This window comes from Grammomys surdaster, unplaced genomic scaffold (assembly GCF_004785775.1).
Source record: "Grammomys surdaster isolate TR1022 unplaced genomic scaffold, NIH_TR_1.0 958, whole genome shotgun sequence".
Classification (NCBI taxonomy): Eukaryota; Metazoa; Chordata; class Mammalia; order Rodentia; family Muridae; genus Grammomys; species Grammomys surdaster.
Window position 1 is genome coordinate 10,384,118 of NW_021605377.1, and position 8,728 is coordinate 10,392,845.

An 8,728-nucleotide genomic window follows, 5' to 3' on the forward strand; every position below is an offset into this window, starting at 1 on the left:
TGTCTGAACTCAGAACCCACATGCTTGCATATAACTCTTAATCACTTTAGCTCCTCATATACCAAGGTTTTTAATCGAGATTAACGATATTTCCACTGCTATACATATCACATAACTAGTATGTTGGACAATGATTTTGTGTACGCTATAAAAATAATATTGTGTTCTCATGTCCCCGTTCACTTCTGGTTCTCTCTTCCCAGTTTGGCGTCTTTAGGACTCAAATCCAGGTGACTGGTAGGCACACAGCGGTTGGAGGGAGTGTTTTTTAGCAAAGCTAATGAGGAAAGCTTATCAGGAAAAAAAATCAGTGCTGAAACTCTAGCCCTTTGTCTACATACATGTCCTGTAGACATGCTGTGTTTCTAAAAGGACCATAATAATGCATCTGACGTCAAGATCTGGACAGTATAGTTAGTATAGAGCCTAATAACTCAGGAGGAAATGGAAGCCATGGCAAAGTATCTGGTCACTCCATCTCATTTTGTTAGAAGGGTTCTTCAGAGGTGGGCTGAAGTAATGCACAGAGCTGAGTATCTCTTGCTTGCTTGCATTTACTTCTTTGCCCGTATAATGGTGCCTGGGTGTTATTAATCTTCATTGACAACCTGCTCGTCCTTGTCAAGGTATTCCTGGTCTCCTAAACAAGAAACCAGGATGCTCTTGGTACCTTCTTCTCCTTTCTAATTGACCATCATATCCTGAAATATCTTTATTCATAGAAGTGTTTCCATTCTCTAACTCTCTCTATCTCATTCTATTTCTGTCTATTTTTCTCTTTCTATCTCTATTTTCATCTCTATCATCTTTCTTTCATGTCTTCTCTCTGTTTCTTTCTCACTGTTTCTCTATGTCTATCTTTTTTTATCTCTATCTGTATTTCTCTAGCTCTATCAGTATCTCTCTTTATCTCTATCATTCTATGTATGTATGTATGTATGTATGTATGTATGTATGTATGTATCTATCTATCTATCTATCTATCTATCCTATGTTTATTTCTGCAGGTCTTGCTATGTAGACCAAGCTGGGTTTGACATACCCAATTTCTGTTTTGTACAGCCTACTTCATAGTCTGACCAGTGTAATGATCTTTCCAATGATCTGCTCATTTTGAGATTCTTTGTTTTCTGCCCACTTTCACCATCACCTTTCCAAGATAGCATCTCCTTTACATGTATCTACATCTCTGACCTCTCTCAGTTTATAAATAATGGCATTATATTATTTAGCCAGAAGCACACTCTTTATATAATGGAGGCAAATTCAGGTATTATTTATTTCTGCTTTTTACTATATACTCCACCAATATAATAATGTTCAAACCCTTTAACTAGGCTCTGCCCTGTTTAAATCCTCTCTGTCATGTTAGCATTTCACTCTCATACTCAAACCTGACAACACATAATCCCTTCAAGAGACATTCATCCAGTCACTGCATAAACGGCATAGCACATGCAAGATGTTCTGTAAAGTTGCCAGTTCCAGTGTGCTGTGGGAAATGACTGCTTTGGTGGTAATACTGGACATAGAGATAAGCAGAGGCTAGGGTACCAACAGTGCTGGAAATCAGGCTAAGATGGAGTCTTCATAAATTACAACAAATAGAGCAACAGACATTTTTTTTTGAATAAGGGTGAGATGGTAGATCCAGTCAAGTATATAGAGCTCATTAAAATTAGCAGGGAGGCTGAAGCTAGGGCTCAGACCTAAGGTCAGTTCCTACTATTCATCATCCTCTCCTGGCCTCTGTGAGCCCTGAACTCTGTACTTATATGCACCCCCACAACACACACACACACACACACACACACACACACACACACACACAATCTTTAAAGTCAGATGGTCTTGGAGCAGTTTTGAGGTTGTTAAACAATAGCTCATGGAAAGAAGTCTAAATATATTTGATTTTTCATTTGGTTCACAGTCTAATTTTAGTGAGTGTACTTATTAAGATGAGTCATTAATATTTGAGAAGACAAATTTTCATAAAATGTGAGTGTGTTATTCTCTCTACTGTTCTCTGCATGTTTGTGCAGTGGATGTGCTTGTTCATTTAGTCATGTGTATATGCTCATTGGTGGGTGGGCACATTTGTGCAGAGGCCAGAAGGTAACACTGAATATCTTCCTCTATTGCTGTCTATCTTACTATTTTTTGGGTGCGGGATATTTTTCATAGATTTACCAACTGGCCTAGACTGGCTGGCTAATGGCTTCAGGGATCTACCTGTCTCTGTCTCCTCTTGAATACAAAAAGAATATGTACAAATGGATAAGAAAAATGACCAATTGTGTGTATTTGGAAAGCAGTTTGGCAATGTACACTACGGTGAACACATTTGATGCTGAAATTATACTTCCCATGATTTATTATATAAGCTTGATAGCACTGAAATGCTAGAGAGATGGCTCAGTGGTTAAGAGCACTGGCTGTTCTTCCAGAGGACCCAGGTTCATTTCCCAGCACCCACTTGGCAGTACATACACTGTAACTCCAGAACCAGAGGCTCCAACACCCTTACAAAGATACACATGCAAACAAAACAGCAATGCATATGAAATTTTAAACAAATGAAGATACTGGTACACAAGGAGGTGATATGTGTACAGGGATGTTTTCTGCAGTCATGTAAGGAGTAGAAAACAAATGGAGACAAGTGGGATGCCCACCAGAGACAATAGGGCGTAAACAGTTCCTCATTCTATGCTTCAATTTTACACTGTGAACTGTTATGTGATATTAAGATATGAGGTGCTGTTAAAGACAGAGACATTTCAGATAGGTAGGATTTCAGAAAATGATACTAAACTCCATGTATGTACCTGTAAATCTGTGAAGGTGGTGAGGGACATAAGAGCAGTTTGAAAAGAAGTCTGCCATTTGTAACAACAGAAGTGGTGGAGGTAGGTACACAGGAAACTGGCTATTTAAATTAAGAACATTTCTACACATTTACATTATTTCTTGGTGTATAGTCCTTTTCTAGTGATAGAATAGAGACAAGAACTGGTTGGCACTAAACACATAACTTATTTTTAATGGTAAGTACTAAAAAGAAAGTCAGAAAGAATCTGAAAAACAAGACTGCTGTCTTGAAGCCAAGAGGCAAGAATTTTTGAACACAGTGGTTAAATTGGAGGTCTAGAAAACAGGAATCCAGGCAGTTTAGAAGGGGCTCTCATATCTCAAGTGACTGCAGGTAACACGGAGACTGAACAGATGGGAAAGAAAGATTACCTTCAATCCTTCTTTCAGCCTCTATCAAAACAGGAATTTCTCTCAGAATCTTGGCCAACAGGTCAGAGAGGCTGCATCAGATTGTGCAAAGACAATAGAGCAGGAGGAAAGGTTTTCTTTCCAAACAGCACTGAATTTGCTACATATTGGCAGCTTCTCCTAATTTCCTTGATTTCAAAGAAAGTTATGGATCAAAGAAGAGGTCGGATTGTTGCATAAAAAGAAATCTTATTTTTTCTCGGGGAATGTCACAGTGAAGTCCCTTACAAATTCTACACTGGTGTTACAGGCCTCAGCACAATGCTCATATGGCTTAACTACAGCAACAAATTAGGGGCAATTAAATGTTTTCTCCTCTCCTGCACAGCCGAAACCAAAGCTGTGAAAAAAGGGCGTAGCTCAAGCAATTAATTGCCAAGAAATATTTAATAACCTCGCCTCTGCTACATTAAACACGAGGCATGAGATCTCCGTTCCAACTTAATCATGAAGTTCCCTGAAGCCACGGGCAAGTCCCAGCAGCACACTAAAGGAAAAACTCCAAACGCAGACCTTATTTAATTTGCAACTGTTGCCACTTCACCTCACACCTGAATTCTCTATCCTTTGGGCACTCACAACATAACCACGATGAACTGCAGTAACATCTACTTTATAGGCAGAACTTTCATCTACCCACAGTTTCCTCTCCTTTGTAAAACCATTTGGCTGACTGTCTCAGAACGACAGTAACCAGTCTTCTCTCTTTGTAGCCTCTTTGTAGTCAAGGACCGTGCCGAATTCAGGAAAGAGGTTATTTTTATGCCATCATTTTGCTTTAATAACAGAGCAGAAACCTCTTTAATGTTAATATTCTCTAGCAAAGGACATTGTTTTAAAAGTCTAGATGATAGTTAACCCAGTATGGACTTCCATCCTAATGAACTCATCCTAAGTTGGAAAAGGATGTATGCATTTCATGCAGTGGGCATTGCTTAGCCTAGCTTTTTTTTTTTTTTTTTTTTAATTTCCTTTGTCAATGCTGGGGTTGAACTTAGGGCTTCACAAATGCTATACATAGTCTCTCTCCCTAAGCAGTAACCCCAGCCCAAGACTAGTTTACTTTCAGCATCCTTGAACAGTTACTCTAGCTGACAGATGGGCACATTCATTCAGCACAGAGTCCGTCTTATAATAAAGTTTTGAGTATTTCATACAACAGCTTTCGCTTCTGGGTCCATTTCATTTATAGAGCATTTTTACAACAAATGACATTGAGCTTAATTCCATATTCTAAAAAAATTAAAAATTAAAAAAATAAAACAAATTGGATGGAGGATATATGTCTAATAACATGACAGGATGGTAGATACATGTCATTTACTCTTGTCGAACTTTGCTAATCTTGATCTCATTGACCTGGAGTTTTACACGCTAGATGATCGTGGAATCGAGTCTGATAGTTGCATTTAAAGAAGTGTTTACCACGACATTGGGTTGGGTTATCGGTCCTTTGGGACTAACTCTCCATACAAAGGGGCGGATGTAGACTTCTAAGGTTGGAGAAAATGTTCAAGATTCATTATGGTCATTCTGCTTATAGCAGAATATTTCAGACTGGGGAGTAAGCGTATGACATCCAGGGCAAAGGTCAGCATTTAAGTTCACTGCAGTGTATAGGAAAGATGCAGGTAGAGGGCTACTTCTATTTGCCATTGAGATTTGAACTAGTTTTGAACTTACGGCTTCTCCAGAGAATCTCCATGCATAGGTGTAGAAAGATGAACTCCCTGGAGACTTGAGTGGTTCTCAGCACCTACAGTGTAGAATTCACAGTCTTGTGTTATAAAGATCAGCGAGCAATGTGCTGGGTTAAATTCTTGCTTGAGCTCACCCCTTTGACATTGCTAACTCCAAAATCCTGACTAGTTTGTTAATTACCTGGGAATTCCTTCAAAAGCAAAGGTTCCTTGCTCTGCCTTCAGAAATTTTGATGGATGTGGGTGCTTTGGAATAAGATACAGAAAATAATATTGTACAAACAAAAATAAAACCAAGACCAAAATGAATGTCCCCTACTTCCAGAAGACTGTAATGCTTTTGTACTGTCAGGTTGCTGAGTCTGTCACTGTTGTCTCAGTAACCAGCTTATTTTGGAGCTGAACCCTGACCTTGGCCTCATTAAGTGCCACACACTGGATACTGCAGCTAACTGGTTCCGTTTGGGAATATATAACCTTGTCTCCGATCTAGCTAGAGGGCACTCATGTGAGAAAATAACCCCTAACGCTATTTGGAATCAGCATGATGTGTGATTTTAATATAGTCCTTTAGTTCCCCCTATACAATTTCAAAAAGTGCTTTAATCTTCAAGAGAATATCTACATTTGAGTAAAGAAGAAAGCAAAACCATGTGGGGTGTGTGTATGTGTTCAGTCCTTTAACCATCTCCCTAAATCTCCCAGTAAGAATAGTTTCACACCTTTTAATGACCCTTTTACAAATATGAATTAAAAATCTTTTTTTTCTTTAAACAGGAACTATATACCTTTTAATGGATAAATATGACTGCTAGAAAAAAAATATAATTTCTAGTTTGAATTGTTCCCAAAGCTTAGTGTGAAGGCTAATAGGTCCTAAACAAAGGCTTTGTGTGTGTATGTGTGTGAAAATGAGGTTACCAAACAGTCTTCCCCTCCCCTCCCTTCCTTTCCCCTCCCCTCCTCACAAGGCCAGTCTCACAGAAGTGAGAGAGATACCTCATTGTTCTGCAGTAACACTTATTCTGTGCATCAGGCTTGCTTTAGTGTCTCTCATGAGTATTTCAAAATGGAGGGAAAAAATGAATAGCAAAAGTTCGTATCAACATAATGCTGGAGAAAAAGCATGGTGGGGGGTGGTCAAGGAAAAAAAAGCATGCCAAACAAAATGTAAAACTCTGTTTCTTAAAGAGGACAAAAGATATTAAAGAGCCAGCTGACTTGTCTAAGTCTGCTGGGAACCCATTAACCAAATGCCATATTGAGTAACGTCTCCAGGAGGACCGCAGGAAAATACTAAAAAGAATGTGCATCTCAGGAAAGACTTCTGCTTTGTGATGCTCAGAACAGCCCCCAGCTGTAGATGGAAGCAATGCATGCTGATTAATTTTGGCTCTGGAGAGATAAGCAAATGTTTTTAGGTTTGTGCTATACTCTGGACCACTGGTTCACACGTACAGTATGCACAGAAACCCCCATAATAATGTTAAATTGCAGGTTCCTGGATGTCATCTACAAGATCCCAGTTCATTAAACCTTAAAAAAAACGAAGCAAACAAGGAATTTTATTGTCCAATCTTGTGGTTTTGATCACATCTGAACTATTGTAGATAATAGACTTGGTGAAAATGAAGTCAGATTTCAAATGCAAATCCCTCCTTCATTTATGCAAGGAGTGACGTAGGACATATGGAAACTCCAGAAAAATAGAAAGGAAAACAAATTCTGTTCAAGTGTCATTAATTTAAGCAATCTCTGTCATCTACTAGAATCTCTCATTTCTTAAATTCCAGTGGCTTTCCCTTCATGAGTCTCCTGTAGCCAGAAGAGGATGTTGCATCCCTTGGGACTGGAGTTACAGATGGTTGTGAGCTATTTTGTGGATGCTGAGAACCAAACTCAGATGTGGAAGAACAGCCAATGTTTTTGACCATTGAGCCATCTCTCTAGCTCCCATTTTTGTCCTTACATTTCCATTTGAAACCAGTTGCTTTGAATTTTCAAATCCCCCAAGGACGTTTTGCAGCTGTCTCTGACAGGAGATACTTTCATGGGCTGCACCAACTTTGAAATGTTCAGTCTTGTTTGACTCTGTCCTGAACTCACTCACTAGGCACTTAATACCACTTTACTCCATTCTCCTGGGACTTCCATAACAACCAGAGTTAGGAGTTTGCAGGAGTCTCTGGTTTAAGAGCCTCCAGAAGCCACGGGTAAATCCCTTGGACAGTTAGTTCTTCCTCTGGCTGGGGAGACTCCATGCTGCCCTCCTGCCTGTGACATCATGGGTATGACTCACATTTCTCAAGTCTAGCCTAAACTGGAATAATCACACTCATCAGCAGCACATCGGCCTTCCTCAGACATCTTTTTTATCATCATTCCTTGCTTCCAAACATTACTGATGTACTAGAGAAGTATTGAGTTGAGCTAGATAAATCTAGTTCAGTAGACTACCAAGAGTCTACTGTCTGATAAATGCTAACCATTCAGAGCACTGGAAAATGACAAAGTGAACTAGATAGAAAATGCAGGGATAGACATGAACTCCAACCAGTATCCGAGCAGATGCAGTGAAACATGAAAAACAAAAGGCATAGATGAATATTATAGACTTGGAATAACTTTGTTGTGAGCACCATGGATGAGATGGACCTTGCCTCACATTTTAGTGTGACAATCTCTTCCCAACCTTCTTTTCTGTGTCCCTAGATGTTATATGTGGCTAATCAGATTTACAAGTTAGCTTCATAATTTGATCCATATCTTTTCTGTGGAAATTAATATAGTTTCAATGAGCAATTACATTTCTTAGATGAAAGGGAAATTAATTTTTTTCTTGATTTATAAACCTTCTTGTTGGTTGTAGCAGAGATGCTGTTGTGTGGTTGTATTGTTAAAGCAAACTATGGATCATTCTGCATTGAGAAAGATGAGAGTTATTTTGCATTTCATTATATAGTTAAAAAAAATCCTCAATCATGTCAAAAAAAGAAAATACCATTTGTGGTTAAGTATATTTTTGTTTCATTTTTATGAATACTTTTATGAGTAAAATTATGAAAACATGACTTTATTTATAGCTTATTAAACAGAGTAAGATAAATACACTCCTGCCACTCAAATTAATTTGTGTGGACATTATTGCCATTGTAACAGTATTTCAACTATGTCAAATTCCTGAGTCACTCATCATTTTTGCATATTTATGTTTTAGAATTTTTAGCATTATCATAAACAGTGCTGTTTTATCTACACGAAATATTACAAATAAATGTATTTCTTACATTATTATAATACACAGCCTAGGAAGAAAGTTTATGAGGCTCTTAAATGGTTTCTTTCTTAATATAATCAACTTTCTTTCCAAAAATGTATTTTAAGTCAATTTTTATTTTGATCAATAAAATAAGAAAACACTCACTTTAGCATACTTCCTTCATATCCATATTGTCTTTATTTTATTGTAATTTCAGTATACAAAAATTATGTCTTTATTTTTCTTTGCTTAGTATTTGAACTGAACATAGCCTTTTCTTTTTAGGAGCACTTTTGGAGGGATTGTATTGCCAATAAAGTACTAGTGGCTATATCTTACATCAAATCATGATTGAATATGAGTGCCAAGTGCCACTGAAAACTTAGGTACCTCAGACTTGTGAGAACTAAGCGTTTCTTCTATGCTAGTTGTCTACTGTTTCTCACACTGCAATGGCTTAATGTTACTTTATCGCAGTAAAAAAATT